General features: G+C 39.4%; 1 protein-coding gene and 1 long non-coding RNA gene across 32 annotated transcripts in view; one reads left to right on the forward strand and one right to left on the reverse strand.

The window, feature by feature from the left end:
* The window catches only part of LOC144294058 (uncharacterized), a 54,843-nt gene extending 39,023 nt beyond the window's left edge, over positions 1 to 15,820 (reverse strand). Inside the window, exons 1-3 of the long non-coding RNA XR_013361455.1 lie at positions 15,422 to 15,820; positions 10,341 to 10,617; positions 9,438 to 9,563 (exon numbers count right to left, since the gene is read on the reverse strand). This is a non-coding gene — a long non-coding RNA (uncharacterized LOC144294058). The remainder of the gene's footprint in view (positions 1 to 9,437; positions 9,564 to 10,340; positions 10,618 to 15,421) is intronic.
* Positions 15,404 to 18,044, forward strand: part of LOC144293967 (uncharacterized) — a 1,010,193-nt gene continuing 1,007,552 nt past the window's right edge. For all 31 annotated transcript variants that reach the window (XR_013361426.1, XR_013361408.1, XR_013361422.1 and 28 more), the window contains exons 1-2: positions 15,404 to 15,558; positions 17,552 to 17,659. The gene's annotated coding sequence lies outside the window, so the exon portion shown is untranslated. The remainder of the gene's footprint in view (positions 15,559 to 17,551; positions 17,660 to 18,044) is intronic.

The following is an 18,044-nucleotide window of genomic DNA, read 5'->3' on the forward strand; positions in this document are numbered from 1 at the left end:
GGGGCTGGTATTAAGGAGGTTTGAGATTAATTGTTAGTCAAACTACTGAAGGCTTAGCATAATGGTTCTCAAACTTTAGTGTGAGTGTTCATTAGAACCATCTAGAGGGTTTGTTAGAATATAAATTGCTGCTCCTCAACCCCAGAGGTCCTGATTCAGTAAGTCTAGTGTGGAGCCTGAGAATTTGCATTTTTTAACAAGTACCTAGGAAATGCTGATGCTGCTGGTGTTGGACCACATTTTGATAATCACTGACATAGGGACTGTATTAATTAACTATTGCTACTCTACAAATTATCCTAAACTTAGATGACTTAAAACAATAATTATTTACTATCTTACATAGTTTCTGTGGGCCTAGGAAATGGGGAGTGCCTTAGCTGGGTGGATTTGTCTTGAGGTCTCTCATGAGGTTGCAGTCAAGGTTAGGGCTGCAGTCATTTGAAGGCTTGACTGAGACTACAGGATCCACTTCCTAGGTGGCTCACAGTCCAGCCCACCCTTCAGGGGAACGGAATTAGCCTCCACCTTTTGGAGGGAGGAGTATTAAGAAACTTATGGCTGTATTTTAAAAACTAGTATAGAGATTATATTTTAGTACTTAACTAATAATTAGTTGTTACTTAATTAATAATAAATAATAATAAACTAATCAGTGATTAACTCTTCAAGGATGATAATATGGTAGAAGTAGAAATACTGGATGGGAATTCAATAGCCAAAATTGATTATTATTATTAAGTTTTTACTTTTTGTGATTTCAAAATATTTTGAAAATGATAGTAGTATGACAATATTACCCATATTTTGAATATTCCTCATATTTTGATATTCCTATCCTATTTAAATAAAGAGACTAGGATGTATTTTATGTGTGTATCTATGGAAGGATGAACTCATTTAGCTCTGAACATAAGTTGGAACTAGTAAAGGTTAAGAGCGTGAGGTCTGGCGTTTGAATCCTGGCTACATCCCTTACTAGCATATCATTCTAGGTAAGTTATTTAGCCTCTCTAGAATTCAGCTTCCTCATCTGTAAAATGGATTTAATAACAGTACCTATTTTATAAAATTATTCTGAAGATTAAATGAGATACTAAATGTTAAAGAGTTCAGAAGGTACTTGCATATTATTGTTCCATTATTTATGAATGTCAGTGTATACGTGAAAAATAGAAGAATTCAGAAGGCATTAAAATGAAAAGTACACTTAATTTAGAGCATAGCAGACTTCACTGAATGTTTGGAGAGATAAAAAAAAGTTTATATCTCAGACAGCTTTAAATTGCATTAAACACTGTTCTGTTTAAAGGAAAACAAAAAATCCAACTTGGCTATTTCTTGTAACTTTCAATGTATTTGCTATATGGTTTCTCTTTATCCTTCTTCATTATTCCTCCATTCTTAAGGAACACCCCCTTCTCCAAATTTCTTGCATTTTTTCATGCAAAGAAATTTAGTCCTGCTTTTCTTCTTTTTCCTTCTGACCTAAATTTTTCCATCTAAATGGGTCAGCAGGATATTTTCCTAAACTAATATAATTCTTTCTCTCTCGAAGAATAATTCTTGTGTCAGCTATTTAATATATATATTTTAAATTTTGCCACTTATAGATTAATTCTTAAAATATCTATCAGCAACCATGACGACTGATTCTGCACTGTTTGTTATAACCATGAATTGCTGAGCCTATGATCTACTCAAATAGAAAGATGGAAAGAGTGGGTCTGGTGCACACTGTGTAATGCTTGCACTGTGCCTATGCATTCTTGATAAATCCTGAGAAATGATTTTTCATGAACATTGTTTTTAATAATACCAATTTTCAGTTTGTATACCATCTCAGATAATTCTGACTAATGAAAATTTCAAAACCTCAATTTACCAGAAGGCAACTAACCTCAGTTTGAAGTTTTAACATACACTTTCCTGATTCTCTGCGTGAGGTGGGGCAGGCTGGCGGAGGAACAGGGGCCTCACCCACCCCCACCCGCTCCCGGGGCAACTTTCCACCCCCCTGAGCACCCACGAGCTCCACCTGGGAGGTGAGCAGAGAACCGGGAGCTGCAGCGGGAAGGGCCTTCGCCTCTGACGAGGTCGGGGACGGAGAAGGAGAAATGAAACAGCATCGAGGGGGCGGGCCGAGGAGCCGGGCTGGGGGGAGCCTCGGGCGGGAGAGCCCCCCAGATGCCGGGGCTTTAACGATCCGCCGGATTCTTCCCGGAGGGAAAGTGCACAGCGGGGAGATGGGGGGACCCGGGGGGGTGACGCCTCCAGTCCCGGGGTCACCAGGGGAGGAGGGCGCCGGGGGGAGCGCACCCACCCCGCGGGGTCTCGGTGAAGGGCTGGAGCGCGCCCCGGGGCCTCAGGAGAAGTGGGGGGGCTCCGGGTAGAGGCGGGATGAGCCCTGATCCCTGGGGAGAGAAGTGGCCTGGAGCGGGTCCAGCGGCACAGGGCCGGGATCCCAGGGCCCCCGAGGGGACACAGCCAGGATCCTGTGTTCGCCCGGGGTGAGTGGAGGCAGGGAGGCCGAGGCAGGGAGGACTCCCCTGCCATGGGGCACCCCCGAGCTGTGCAGGTCAGCGGCCCCGCCACAGCCGGAGCACCCAGGCCCCTGCGGACCGCGAGCTGTGGGAGTTACTGGGGGAGCTGACTCCAGGGCTGGAGGGCTGGCCGCAGACAGTGGGGTTGTTCCTCCTGGTGTCACCCTGTGCCTGGGACTGAGCGGGGCGCCATGGGACAGGGGCCTCAGGGGGTCAACAGCTATCACTGAGCCGGCACCTGGCAAGGGGGGGGCATCTCCCCAGGTGCATACCCCTGAGCATCAGCACAGCAGCCCCTCCCCCCAGAGACCGGCTGGAAGGACAGGGGAAGAGCAAGTTCTTGACTGAGCAGCGCTGGAACGCTCCAGGGGAAGTTGAGGGATTTACAGTATATAGAACCAGGGTACCCCCCTATTCTTTTCTCCCCTCCTTTTTCCATCACAATTCATTTTTGTATCAGACTAAAATTTTCCAATATTTTTTCTCTTTTCCCACCTTAACAACAATATTTTACCAGCTCTTCACTTTTAATTTTTTTCCTTTTCGACTTTCATATTTCTACAAGTCTTAGATATATTTTTCACTTCTTGATTCCCTTCAACATATTCAATTTAATTTTGGGAGATCTATGAGATATGGGTTTTGGGGTTTTTTGTTTTTGTTTCCCCTGCCTTATTTTGTTGTACAATGGTGGACATTAATACCTTCTAAAACATGACCAATATGCATCCAGAACCAAGTGGAATATGATGCTGGTTTTTCTGTGAGATTATATTCTCTCTTCCTCCCCATTCTGCCCCCCTCTGTTATCTTGTTTATGTTTTGGGGTCAATGTTGGGGCTTTCTGTAAGTATTGCTGTTTTATATAATTTTGGGATTGAGCATCTTCTAACATACAGAACAAAATACCCTCAGAACCAAGAGGATCACCCTCTAGGACCCTCAGGTAGACAACATTCTCTCTCCACTGCTACTTCTTCACCACCACCATCCCATCCCCTAGTCCTCCCCCCATTTTTTTCCTTTTTTCTCTTTTCCTCTTTACTTTTTTATTGTTTTATTTATTTATTTTTTTAAGATTCCATTAATTCATTCATGAGAGACACAGGCAGAGGGAGAAGCAGGCTCCACACAGGGAGCCTGACATGGGACTCAATCCTGGGACCCCAGGGTCATGCCCCAGGACGAAGGCAGGCACTAAACCACTGAGCCACCCAGGGATCCCCCTTTTTCTTTTATTCTTTTTCTTTTTTCTTCTTCTTTGGGATTTTTGCCTTTTATTTTTTACTACTTTGTTTTAAAATTTATTTTTCACTTTAGTGGTCCTTTTGTTTTATTTTGTTCTGATCTTCTTTTTCATTTTCTGGTCTCTGACCTCATCAGTGTCATCTAGGGTGGAATTTACTTAGGTTGTGCTTGATATTTTTGACTCAGCTCACTCACACAGCTACTCTGCACTGAGCAAAATGACTAGAAGGAAGAACTCACCACTAAAGAAGGAACCAGAAACAGTACTCTCTGCCACAGAGTTACAGAATATGGATTACAATTCGATTTCAGAAAGCCAATTCAGAAGCACAATTATAAAGCTAATGGTGGCTCTGGAAAAAAGCATAAAAGACTAGAGACTTCATTACTGCAGAATTTAGATCTAATCAGACCAAAATTAAAAATAAGTTAAGTGAGGGGGATCCCTGGGTGGCACAGCGGTTTAGCGCCTGCCTTTGGCTCGGGGCACGATCCTGGAGACCCGGGATTGAATCCCACGTCAGGCTCCCGGTGCATGGAGCCTGCTTCTCCCTCTGCCTACATCTCTGCCTCTCTCTCTCTCTCTCTCTCTCTGTGACTATCGTAAATAAATAAAATTAAAAAAAAAAATAAGTGGGATGCAATCCAAACGGGAGGTCCTAACTGCTAAGGTTAATAAGGTAAAAGAAACAGTGAGTGACATAGAAGACAAGTTGATGGTAAGGAAGGAAGCTGAAAGAAAAAAGAGAAAAACAATTAAGAGACCATGAGGAAAGGTTAAGGGAAATAAATGATACCCTGAGAAGGAAGAATCTACGTATAATTGGGGTTTCAGAAGACACCAGGAGGCAGAGAGGACCACAAAGTATATTTGTACAAATCATAGCTAGGAACCTTCCTAATTTGGGGAAGGAAACAGGCATTCAGATCCAGGGGATAGAGAGGTCCCCCCCTGAAAACCAATAAAAAACCGTTCAACACCTTGACATTTAATATTGTAACTTGCAAATTCCAAAGATAAAGAGAAAATCCTTAAAGCAGCAAGAGACAGGAGATTCTTAACTTATGGGGAGAAATATCAGATTAACAGCAGACCTCTCCACAGAGACCTTGCAGGCCAGAAAGTGCTGGCAGGATATATTCAGGGTCCTAAATGAGAAGAACATGCAGCCAAGAATACTTTATCCAGGAAGGCTCTCATTCAGAATAAAAGGAGAGATAAAGAGCTTCCAAGATAGGCAGAAACAGAAAGAATATATGACCACCAAACCAGCTCTGCAATGAATATTAAGGGGGACCCTGTAAAAGAAAAGGGAAGCCCAAAGAAATAATCCACAAAAACAGGGACTGAATAGGTATTATGATGACACTAGATTCATATCTTTCAATAGTAACTCTGAATGTGAATGGGCTAAATGATCCCATCAAAAGACGCAGGGTATTGGACTGGATAAAAAACCAAGACCCATCTATTTGCTCTCTACAAGAGACTCATTTTAGACCTAAGGACACTGCCAGCCTGAAAATGAAGGGGTGGAGAACTATTTACCATTCAAATTGATGCTAAAAAGAAAGCTGGGGTAGCAATCCTCATATCAGATAAATTAAAGTTTACGCTAAAGACTGTAGTAAGAAATGAAGAGGGACACTATATCATACTTAAAGGTCTATCCCACAAGAAGACCTAATGATCATGAATATTTATCCCCCTAATGTGGGAGCTGCTAAGAATATCAATCAATTAATAACTAAAGAGATACTTACATAATAATACACTAATAATAGGAGACTTCAACATGGCATTTTCTGCAAATGACAGATATTCTAAGCAAAACATCACCAAGGAAACAAGGTCCTTAAATGATACACTGGACCAGATGGCTTTCACAGATATATACAGAACTTTCCATCTGAAAACAACTGAATACACATTCTTCTCAAGTGCACGTGGAACTTTCTCCAGAATAGACCACATACTGGGTCACAAATCAGGTCTCAACCGATACAAAAAGATTGGGATTATCCCCTGCATATTTTCAAACCACAATGCTTTGAAACTAGAAACTCAGTCACAAAGAGAAATTTGGAAGAAACTCAAACACATGGAGGTTAAAGAGCATCCTGCTAAAAGATGAAAGAGTCAACCAGTAGATTAGAGAAAAATTAAAAAGATTCATGGAAACTAATGAAGATACAACCATTCAAAATCTTTGGGATATAGCAAAAGCAGTCCTGAGAGGGAAATATATCACAATATAAGCCTCCCTCAAAAAACTGGAAAAAACTCAAATACACAAGCTAACCTTGCACTTAAAGAAACTGGAGAAAGAACAGCAAATAAAACCTACACCCAGCAGAAGAAGAGAGTTAATAAAGATCTGAGCAGAACTCAATGAAATAGAGACCAGAAGAACTGTAGAACAGATCAACAAAACCAGGAGTTGGTTCTTTGAAACAATTAATAAGATAGATAAACCATTAGCTAGCCTTATTAAAAAGAAGAGAGAAAAGACTCAATAAAATCACGAATGAAAAAGGAGAGATAACAACCAATACCAAGGAAATACAAATGATTTTAAAAACATATTATGAGCAGCTATACACCAATAAATTAGGCAATCTAGAAGAAATGGACACATTTCTGGAAAACCACAAACTACCAAAACTGGAACAGGAAGAAATAGAAAACCTGAACAGGCCAATAACCAGGGAGAAAATTGAAGCAGTCATCAAAAACCTTCTAAGACACAAAAGTCCAGGGCCAGATGGCTTCCCAGGGGAATTCTATCAAACGTTTAAAGAAGAAACCACACCTATTCTACTAAAGCTGTTCCGAAAGACAGAAAGAGATGGAGTACTTACAAACTCGTTCCATGAGGCCAGCATCACTTTAATTCCAAAACCAGACGAAGACCCCACCAAAAAGGAGAAATACAGATCAATATCCCTGATGAACACAGATGCAAAAATTCTCAACAAGATACTAGCAAATAGGATCCAACAGTACATTAAATTATTCACCATGATCAAGTGGGATTTATCCCTGGGATGCAAGGCTAGTTCAACACTCGTAAAGCAACCAATGTGATAGATCATATCAACAAGAGAAAAAACAAGAACCATATGATCCTCTCAATATATGCAGAGAAAGCATTTGGCAAAATACAGCATCCATTTCTGATCAAAACTCTTCAGAGTGTAGGGATAGAGGGAACATTCCTCAGCATCTTAAAAGCCATTTACGAAAAGCCCACAGCAAATAACATACTCAATGGGGAAATACTGGGAGCCTTTCCCCTAAGATTAGGAACAGGGATGTCCATTCTCACCACCGCTATTCAACATAGTACTAGAAGTCCTAGCCTCATCAATCAGACAACAAAAAGACATAAAAGGCATTCAAATTGGCAAAGAAGAAGTCAAACTCTCCCTCTTTGCCAATGACATGATACTCTATATAGAAAACCCAAAAGACTCCACCTCAAGATTTCTAGAACTCATACAGCAATTCGGCAGTGTGGCAGGATACAAAATCAATGCCCAGAAATCAGTGGCATTTCTATACACTAACAATGAGACTGAAGAAAGAGAAATTAAGGAACCAATCCCATTTACAATTGCACCCAAAAGCATAAGATACCTAGGAATAAACCTAACCAAAGAGGTAAAGGATCTATACCCTAAAAACTACAGAACACTTCCAAAAGAAATTGAGGAAGACACAAAGAGATGGAAAAATATTCCATGCTCATGGACTGGAAGAATTAATATTGTGAAAATGTCAATGCTACCCAGAGCAATTTACATGTTCAATGCAATCCCTATCAAAATACCATGGACTTTCTTCAGAGAGTTGGAACAAATAATCTTAAGATTTGTGTCGAAGCAGAAAAGACCCTGAATAGCCAGGGGAATATTGAGAAATAAAACCAGAGCTGGAGGCATCACAATGGCAGATTTCAAGCTGTACCTCAAAGCTGTGATCATCAAGACAATGTGATATTGGCACAAAAACAGACACATAGATCAATGGAACAGAATAGAGAACCCAGAAATGGGCCTTCAACTCTATGGTCAACCATATTCAACAAAGCAGAAAAGACTATCCACTGGAAAAAGGACAGTCTCTTTAATAAATGGTGCTGGGAAAATTGGACAGCCACGTGCAGAAGAATGAAACTAGAGCATTCTCTTACACCAGACACAAAGATAAACTCAAAATGGATGAAAGATCTAAATGTGAGACAAGAATCCACCAAAATCCTAGAGGAGAACATAGGCAACACCCTTTTTGAACTTGGCCACAGCAACTTCTTGCAAGATACATCCATGAAGGCAAAGGGAACAAAAGCAAAAATGAACTATTGGGAGTTAATCAGGATAAAAAAGCTTCTTCACAGCAAAAGAAACAGTCAACAAAACTAAAAGACAGCCTACAGAATGGGAGAAGAGATTTGCAAATGACCTATCAGATAAAGGGCTAGTATCCAAGATCTGTAAAGAGCTTATTACACTCAATACCAAGAAACAAACAATCTAACCATGAAATGGGCAGAAGACATGAACAGAAATTTCACCAAAGAAGACCTACACATTGCCAACAAGCACATGAGAAAATGTTCCGCATCACTTGCTATCAGGGAAATACAAATGCAAACCACAATGAGAGACCACCTCACACCAGTGAGAATGGCGAAAATTAACAAGACAGGAAACAACAAATTTTGGAGAGGATGTGGAAATATGTACTTGCACTGTTGGTGGGAATATGAACTGGTGCAGCCACTCTGGAAAACTGTGTGGAGGGGCAGCCCGGTAGCTCCGCAGTTTAGCGCCGCCTTCAGTCCACTGCGTGATCCTGGAGACCCAGGATCGAGTCCCACGTCGGGCTCCCTGCATGGAGCCTGCTTCTCCCTCTACCTATGTCTCTGCCTCTCTCTCTCTGAGTCTCTCATGAATAAATAAATAAATCTTAAAAAAAAAGAAAAGCAATAGTGGAAGGGTTTGTAAGGGAAAGGAGGGGAAATGAGTGGGAAAAATTGGAGAGGGTGACAAAACATGAGAGACTTCTAACTCTGGGAAACAAAGAGGTAGCAGAAGGGGAGGTGGGGGGGAATGGGGTAACTGGGTGATGGGCACTGAGAAGGGCACTTGATGGGATGAGCACTGGGTTTTATAATATATGTTGGCAAATAGAACTTCAATTATATATACTTTCCTTGGAGGAGAAAGGTAAAAACCAGGGTTATCAGCTCTTAGATTTTGGTCCAGGATTCTGTGTCTTTAACATCAGAGATGTAGAAAAAAATGATTAATGGTCAGAATGATGGCTAAGGTGTTGTCTAGTCTTGTCATCAAAAAAGGCTTTTTGGGGATCCCTGGGTGGCTCAGCAGTTTGGCGCCTGCCTTTGGGCGGGGGCTGGTCCTGGGCTCCTGGGATCGAGTCCCACGTTGGGCTCCCTGCATGGAGCCTGCTTCTCCCAATGCCTGTGTCTCTGCCTCTCTCTCTCTCTCTCTGTCTATCATGAATATATAAAATTTAAAAAGGCTTTTTAATGTTCTGTACCCTTTACTTAATTACGTAATTACTCTTAGTTTCATCTTAAAGATCAGAGTCAGAATCACTCCAGTTATTTTCAGACGTACCAAATTCAAGTGGAATCTCTTAAGGTAGAGCCCCAGAATCTGCAGTATAGCAAGTTCTCCAGTAATTCTTCTGTACTATAAAATTTGCTCTGCTTAGAAAACAGATGTCCAATAGCAAACTTGGATCTACAAAAAGAATTTTGTCATTCGTGATTAATCAAAGATTATATCAAACAATCTCCTAATTGTTCTTGCTAATTGAAATTTTATTATAATATGGTGGGTTTATTTATTTATTTATTTATTTATTTATTTATTTATTATTTATTTTTTGGGGGGGTTTATTTTGTTTTAAAGGCTATTTGTACCCTTAGGTAGACAGTCAGTGTGGCAATGAATATTTAATGAGTGGTTTTAATGAGATAGGTATTAGAAGAGTGGAGAGGTATAGTGTGAGAAAAAGTTGAGAACCCAGGTTTCCTTACTTCTAGTCCAGTGCTGTTTGTGTTGGTTTTATCTTTCTAGGGTTGTTTTTTGCCTCTCATGCTCAGTTTTTAGTTTTAACAAAATTTAAAATTTTGTCAACAATTTTGCTTTTATCTTTTTCAGGTTTTATTAGGGCTGTTTGGGGAGGGTATAGTTAGAAAAATCATTGGCTTCGAAAGCAAAGTGATTGTGTGTGTGTGTGTGTGTGTGTGTGTGTGTATGTGGTATAGTTAGATCATTGGATTTGAAATCAAACTGAATTGTGAATTCCACTTCTCCCACTTACTAGCTAAGTGAATGTGAGCAAATTTAATAATTCTGTGAGCATCAGCTGTTAAATGGGATAATAACTACATTATAAAGTTATTGTAAGGATGAAACAAATAGATGCTTATATTTGTTTACTTTTTTCTTAGAAAAATTCTGGCCAATATAAAAACATATTTAGATTAATTTAACTCGATTAATGGTACTTACCATTTTCAGATTATCAATTTATTTGTGTTTAATTTTTTCTAATAAGTAGTTTGAAGATGAGTAAAGGTGTTTTTCTGATTAATTGGTTCTCCTTTAAATTCACAGTATGTAATATTGATCTATCTCTTCTTTGTATGGAGAGGTATATCAAAGTTGCAAGGCACCGAGCAGACTCTTACTCAAACTGTATCTTCTTGAAGCCAGTACCCCGATCCATTCTTTAGGATGTGCAAAAGAGAGAATTTTAAGTTTTATGTCCTCAGGTGTCTTGGATTCACTAGTAGAGAGACACAAAAAGCAGATGGAAAAGTGAGTAAAAATAGAAGACTTAAATAACATTAAAAGCAACTTTAGAAGAGCTGACTGAGGCAGTAACTGAGTAATTGTCATAATACCCACCATTAGCATGAATATATGGTAATGCAATTCTCTGAGTAGTCAACTTTTACATTAAAAAAAAGAAAAGAAAAGAAAAGAAAAAAAACATCTACCTGAAGCTGGTATTGGCAACCAGAATTACATTTCCCCCCCCTCCCATCTCCAGGACAACCCAGAGAAGGCAAAGGAATGCTGTCTATAGTTACTTACCAATCTCTATTGTAAGTTCATGAGCATAAAACTGGACCTTATTTTTTATTTTAGAAATTATTTTTGAGAATAGCATTGAAGTATGTAGTATTTAATCTTTCTTTGTAATGATCATAATAGGCAAAGAGAAGAAGGATTAAAATGATCAAGCAGATGGAATGTTTCCTTTGTCATGCTTATGGTATTAGAGTACATGATATAAATAATTGCTTATGCTTTGATTCTAAACACCCTTTAATAAGTGAATGGGGAAGCTGGATCTGTATACCTAGACAAAGTAAAATTAAAAAATCAAAGAAAGGTTAAATGAATTAATTTAGGCACCTTATTTGAATATTTATTTTTCTCCATACTTTCCCTTGCCATCAGTAATTTTTTTAAGATTTATTTTATTTGTAAGTGTTCCCTACACCAATGTGTGGCTTGAACTCACAACCCCAAGACCAAGAGTGTGTGCTCCACTAACTAAGCCAGTCAGGTGCTCCTCAGCAGTGATTTTTTTTAAATTTTGTATATTTTCCTCTTTTATTTCATTTAGGTTTTGTAGGATTTGTATATGTGTGTGAGTGTTATCTATATGAACACTTCCATATTTTCTGGTTCCATTAGATGTTCCATGCCCATATTGAATTCTCTAGCCCTGGAATTAGCCTTTTCTCCAATAAGTCCTGGTTCCCTTTATTTATGTCTTCAGAAATCAAGATCTGAGGGCTAGATGTGTTCATCACTACTCAGGTGTCATTGCTTCTAAACCCTATTAGTGGACATAACACGGAAACACATTCTCTCTCTCCCTCTCTCTCTCTCTCTCTCTCTTTCCCCATCTCTCTGTATGATAAAAACTGTGGTTTATACCAATATCTCCAATTCTAATCCAACACCCCTGGATCCACTCTAGCCCCTTTCATTATTTGTAAAATAGATGCCTGGCTTTCATTGTCCACAGTATGTTTATTTGCTCAATCCTAGAATATAGTTTCAGAATAATTTATTAATTAGTGTATAGTACTTCTGTACAGTTTCTTTTGTCTTTAGAATTAAAATATATATTAAAAATGTTTTTATCTAAAGTTACTTAGGTTAGTTTTCCTTTGTGCCCTTAAGTAGGGTTATATCATTAATTTCTAATATAGTTGGTCTCATTTGTGGCTGTTTATATTCCATTCTCGGTTTTCTGCAAGTCCTGGTTGATTTTAAACATTTGTTTGTATTTTATGTATGTGAAACAATGTCATTGTTCTAAAAATCAGAATTATATAAAAAGATATACTCAGAGATAATCCCATTTATCCATTCTACTTGCTCCTTTTCCTCCATTCCTTTCATTCTTGTTTTTTTTTTTTTTAAGATTTTATTTATTCATGAGACACACACACACACACACACAGAGGCAGAGACACAGGCAGAGGGAGAAGCGGGCTCCATGCAGGGAGCCCAATGTGGGACTTGATCCCAGGATTCCAGGATCATGACCTGAGCCAAAGGCAGACACTCAACCACTGAGCCACCCAAGTGCCCCCCTTCCATTCTGTTCCTACTCACTACTCAATTTCATTCATTTCTGGTGTATCCTTTCCATGTGTCTTTTTGCTAAAACTAGCAGATACATGTGTATTTCCTTATATTTCCCTTTACTTCTTCTTACATGAATGAGAGAGTGCCACAGATACTTTTTTTGCATTTTGCTGCCCTTTCTTAACCATGTATCGGTGGAAATCACTCCATATCAGTGCATAAGGATCTTCCTTATTCTTTTTTTATAGCTGCATAATTCTGTGTATGGATGTAGCATGGTTTATTCATCACTATTCTATTTATGGGCATTTGGATTGTTTCTAATATTTCAGAATTATAAACAATGCTGTGATGAATAACCCTGTACATATGTATTTTTCTATTGTTGTAAGTGTATCTTCAGGGTAAATTCCTAGAACTGAAATAGCTGAGTCAAAAGGTAAATGCACATGTAGTTTTGTTAGATATTGCCAAATTCCCCACCAAAAGGGTTTACCAGTAATATATGAAAGTGCTTGCCTTTCCCTAGCCTCACAACAGAATGCATTTATTAATCTGGTTGGTGCAAGCTTTATTTTAATTCTCTTAAATTTTACTTTTGATTTGGAACTAACACTTTGAAAATTATTCTTCATTTTTCAGGATCTATCAGATGTTTATTTTGAGATCCTGTCATTTTGTGATTTTTTTTTCACAGTCATAAGGTTTGGTCTGTCCATTTATTGACTGTCTCTTGAAAAAATATCTTGAGTGGCCTCTTTTTCCCAGACAGTATGCTAAGACATAATACTCACCTTTAAGTTGTTTACTGACAAAGAAGAACAGGTTAGCAAATAAATGGACAATTAATTACAAGATAGACACAGCTATGCATGGACAAGACATTCCAGTGAGGGAAGACAGAGCCAGTTATATTCTGAAATTGCAAGTAGTTTAATAAGATTGCCATATAGAATTTATGTATGTACTCATTAGATGTGGAATGAAAGAGGAACACAGAGAAATAAAGTTCAAGAAGCATGTTGAGAAGTTTAGATGTCATCTAGAAGACAAAAAAGACTTACTAAAAAGTTTTAAGAAGTATAAAAATATGATCAGGATTTTTGTTATGGCCATGACAATGAAGGGTTTATCCTTAAGAACTTGAGGTTTATCCCCAAAGTGTTAAACTATGTTGTATACATAGAGGTATGTGATATTGTGTTAAAGAAAGGAATAATCCCTAAGGCAAGAATTGACTGTGACTTTTTGGAGGGCAAGAACTTCTTTAAGAAAAAAATGAATCAGTCTGAATATAGTTATCAATGACACAAGGTAAAGCTAGGTGTTATCTGAAAGGAAGACTTTGCCGGCTTTTGGTAGTTTAAAGTGGGTCCTTTTTTCAAAAAAGCAGCTGCTCTTGGTGTCTGGGTTTTTCCAGTAGAATCTGAATAACACTAGTCATTGTATGTATTGAAAATGCAGCCCATCTGTACCTGGAACAGTTTATGGCTTACATTAATAAGACTTTACTATTGAGATGCTTCATTAAGGTGGTGTTATAATCCCACTCTTTTCATCAACCTGATTTTACCGTTTCAGCAAGTTCTTGTCTGAGAAGATCAAGTTGCTAATAACTTTACTGTTAATTCCAGAAAGTTCCTGAAAATCATTTTTTTAAAAGATTTATTGGTCTAGAGAGAGAGAGAGAGAGAGAGAGAAACGTGAACACGAATGGAGGGAGGGACAGACGGAAAGGTAGAGAGAATCTCCTGCAGACTCTGCACTGAGCTCAGAGCCCAAAGTGGGGCTCGATCTCATGACCCTGAGATCATGACCAGAGCCGAAATCAAGAGTCAGATGTTTAACCAAGTGAGCCACTCAGGCGCCCCCTGAAAATCCTTTTATTTATTTATTTATTTATTTATTTATTTATTTATTTATTTATTTATAGATTTATTTATTCATGAAAGACTCAGAGAGAGAGAGAGAGAGAGAGAGAGGCAGAGACACAGGCAGAGGGAGAAGCAGGCTCCTTGCAGGGAGCCCGATGAGGGACTCAATCCCAGATCCTGGGATCAGGCTCTGAGCCGAAGGCAGATGCTGAACCGCTGAGCCACTCAGGTGCCCCCTGAAAATCCTTTTAAACCTATGTTAGACTACTCAAATTAAAGCAACATCAAACAGCTGGTTACTCTTCAAGAATTGTTTTGAAAGCCCCCTTTGCAAACTTCCCCCTTCCATGTGTACCAATCCTAAACTATAATCAAGCCCCACTTCTCACACCAAAAGATCCATCTTAAAACAAACTCCAAATCTTAAACGTATCTGATCTTTACTTTTCCTCTTCTGAAACACCAAGATTCTTGTCGTAGTAGTGACCTCACTTCTGTGGCAAGCAATAAACTCAAGTTTGCTTTAAGAACACATTATTTTGGTGATATTTTCAGGGAATAGAATACATGCAAGATTCATTTCTTATCCTTATAAGAATAAGGATTCTAGGATTTGGAATCCTAGGCCTAAATTATCAGTCCAAGAATATCTGAGTTGACTTTCTAATTTTTTGTCTCTTTTCAACCTGGCACATGACATTTACGACCAGAGAGACCTCAAGGAATGTCATTGTTCCCTACTCATAATTATTGTTTTTCAAATTAGTGAATTTGGGAATGTATAATCGGTTCAGGAAGAAGAAAGTGACCTATGTATCCTAGACAATCAGCCTACATCAACCAAGAAAGACTTTTGAAAAAAGAACTGTATAGATTTTATGTAAATTTGGTATTTATGAGCACCAAACTTTTAGCACTGACATCTGCCTGAGAAGATACTTCATTTACAGCAGTGGCAGAAATGAAGTTCACTGTGAACTAGTTTCAGATACCATATGCTTTAACATGCAGAAGAGGAGGGGAAAAGAGGCCTTTCAAAAACAGATTTTTCTTGATCTCACTGTGTATGATGTTGCATGACAACATTGTGACATCATAACTTACGCTATTCTATTTGCTGTTGCACCACTTTAGCACCGAGGCATGTAACAGCACCTCGGATGTGTATGGTGCTTTCCCTTCGTGGGACTTCAGGCACTTCACAGGCATTTTCTTCCTAAACCGCACAACATCTCTCAAAGGTATTGCCAAACTGGAGACAAATTTCACAGTTTAATCATGTGGAACACATTGGTAAATATAGATGTGCCTTTTAGAAAGTTGCTTCAAAGTGTATTTTGCAGCTCCCGCGACGTTTCTCAGGGTGTAAACCAGTGGTGTAATGTAAAGCTTCTGGCCCTCCCCCAGGGGAGCTGGGGGGAGAGATGTGCTGGCAGCGCGCCCTGGTGCAGGAGGAGGGAGGGGCGCAGAGGCGGGCTGACTGTTGTGTCAGCGTCCTGCCCTTTGCTTCCTCTCTTCTCACGCAGGGGTGTCTCCTTTCCCTCCGTCTCCCTCTTTTCTTTGCAGCATCAAAAAGGCAAACTGAGTTCTAAAACTTAACTGGTGATTAAGTGTTTGGTTAGATTTTCAAGGCAGAACACAAAAGTCCATTTGATTCACAAGGCCTGTTGATTATAATCCTGGCATCTTTCTTTCTTCCTTCTTTCCTCCCTTCCTTCCTTCCTTCCTTCCTTCCTTCCTTCCTTCCTTCCTTCCTTCCTTCCTTCCTATCTCTTCTTTCTTTCTTTCTTTCTTTCTTTCTTTCTTTCTTTCTTTCTTCCTTCCTTCCTTCCTTCCTTCCTTCCTTCCTTCCTTCCTTCCTTCCTTCCTTCCTTTCTTTCTTTCTTTCTTTCTTTCTTTCTTTCTTTCTTTCTTTCTTTCTTTCTTCTCTTTCTTTCATTTCTTTTCGCTTTCTGCCGAAGCGAGTACTATGATCCTAGCAATCCAACCAGTACTTATAATGTAGTTTTATGGGAAAACGAGTTCTTCAAAATGGGAACGTGGCAAGATTGCAGACATGTCTGTTTCTTGCTCTAATCTCTTCAAATCCAATGAAAAGGAATGTTTTTTTCTCAGAATATTTTTTTTTTTTTTAGATTTTATTTATTTATTCACAAGAGACACACACAGAGAGAGGCAGAGACACAGACAGAGGGAGAAGCAGGCTCCATGCAGGAGCCCGATGTGGACCTTGATCCCAGGACTCCAGGATCACTCCCTGGGCCGGAGGGAGGCGAGCCCAACCGCTGAGCCACCCAGGCGTCCCTCTCAGAATATTTCTGCCTCCCAAACCATACCCTTTTCCTTCCCTCCACCCCCACATCTCCTGATCCCCTAGAAAAGATCCCTCCATGTGGAGCAGAGACCTGGACGTGAATCCTAGCTGTGTCCTGTAACCACTGCATAAACCCCGAGTCATTAAGGCTCTCTGAGCCTGTCTCCCCATTTGTAATTTTTACATACTGCCAACTCACAGGGGCGGCATGTAAGATAAAATAAAATAACATGTACAGAAGAGCTGAAGACAAAAATGTGGCCAATGAAAAAGTATCTTCAACTGTCTGGTTTTCTGGGGATGATTTGCTCCACCCTTTTGGTTATCATCCAAACCAGGACACTTTCAAGAGTGAAAGAAGGAACTTCAGGACAGCACAGATAAAATGGGGACTGTCCCAAACAACCTAGGATGTGTGATTAGTCTCCCGTAGAGAGAATTTTCAGATGGCAAATGCCTAACTGTGTACATTATTGTAGACAGGGATGCCTGCCTTCTATGAATACGAATATCATTTATTGCCCACATACAAGTTGAACTTCTATCGCTTCTCTCTTATAATCACAACTCTTTGTGTAGCTTGTGTTTCCCCAAATGTGCTACATGGACAACAGGTGTTGGCCCATGAGACTATTTCAAGCGGTATACAGCAAACATTATTTTTTCTAAACTATTGAGCCAGACCTATAATTTTGGAAGTAAAACTTTTTAAATAAGTTTATTTAGACCGACATTTGGATTGATTTAAAGAAAAACAATTAAGTAAATCAAACTAAAATGAGATTACGGTTATAGGAAGGTTGACCTGGCATGACTGACAGGCAGGAAGCCCTGCTTGACCAGATAAGCCAGAAGGATGAAAGATCAAGCTACTCCGTGTTGGGATAAACAGTATTATAATACATCACCTTGCATTCCAGGAAAAGTGCTTTGTGAGAATTGGAGTTAAGATGCCCACTTGTGGTCCAGGTGAGGAGAATAGAAATGGAGTAATTGCAGTTGAAGATTAGGCTTGGATACGTTTTCTGGTAAGTCTTTGGCTTCACCATCATTTTTATACATTATTAATGTAAACTATCTATGAACAATTGACAACACTTGGCAAAATTTAATACACTGATTTTAGCTTTGTGGGGACATTTTATTCATATTTACTTTTTGAGAGACATTAGGTTGGGAAACAGTTTGCTTTGTCTTGAGAATTCCAGGAATAAAAACTCCTTGAACTGTTTGAACAGCTCATTTAATTCCCTGGTAATCAAAAAGGTCTTTCCCCATTTCTGGTCCCAGTCTGTTCTGGAAGTGCAGGCTCCAAAGAAACAGAAAAATTGGGAGGGTGTTGCCCTTCTACCTCCCAGCATTTGTTACAAAGACCACTGTCAGCAGTGGCCTCCCTAATCCTCCTCACCTCAC

Source organism: Canis aureus, chromosome 2, assembly GCF_053574225.1.
Source record: "Canis aureus isolate CA01 chromosome 2, VMU_Caureus_v.1.0, whole genome shotgun sequence".
NCBI lineage: Eukaryota > Metazoa > Chordata > Mammalia > Carnivora > Canidae > Canis > Canis aureus.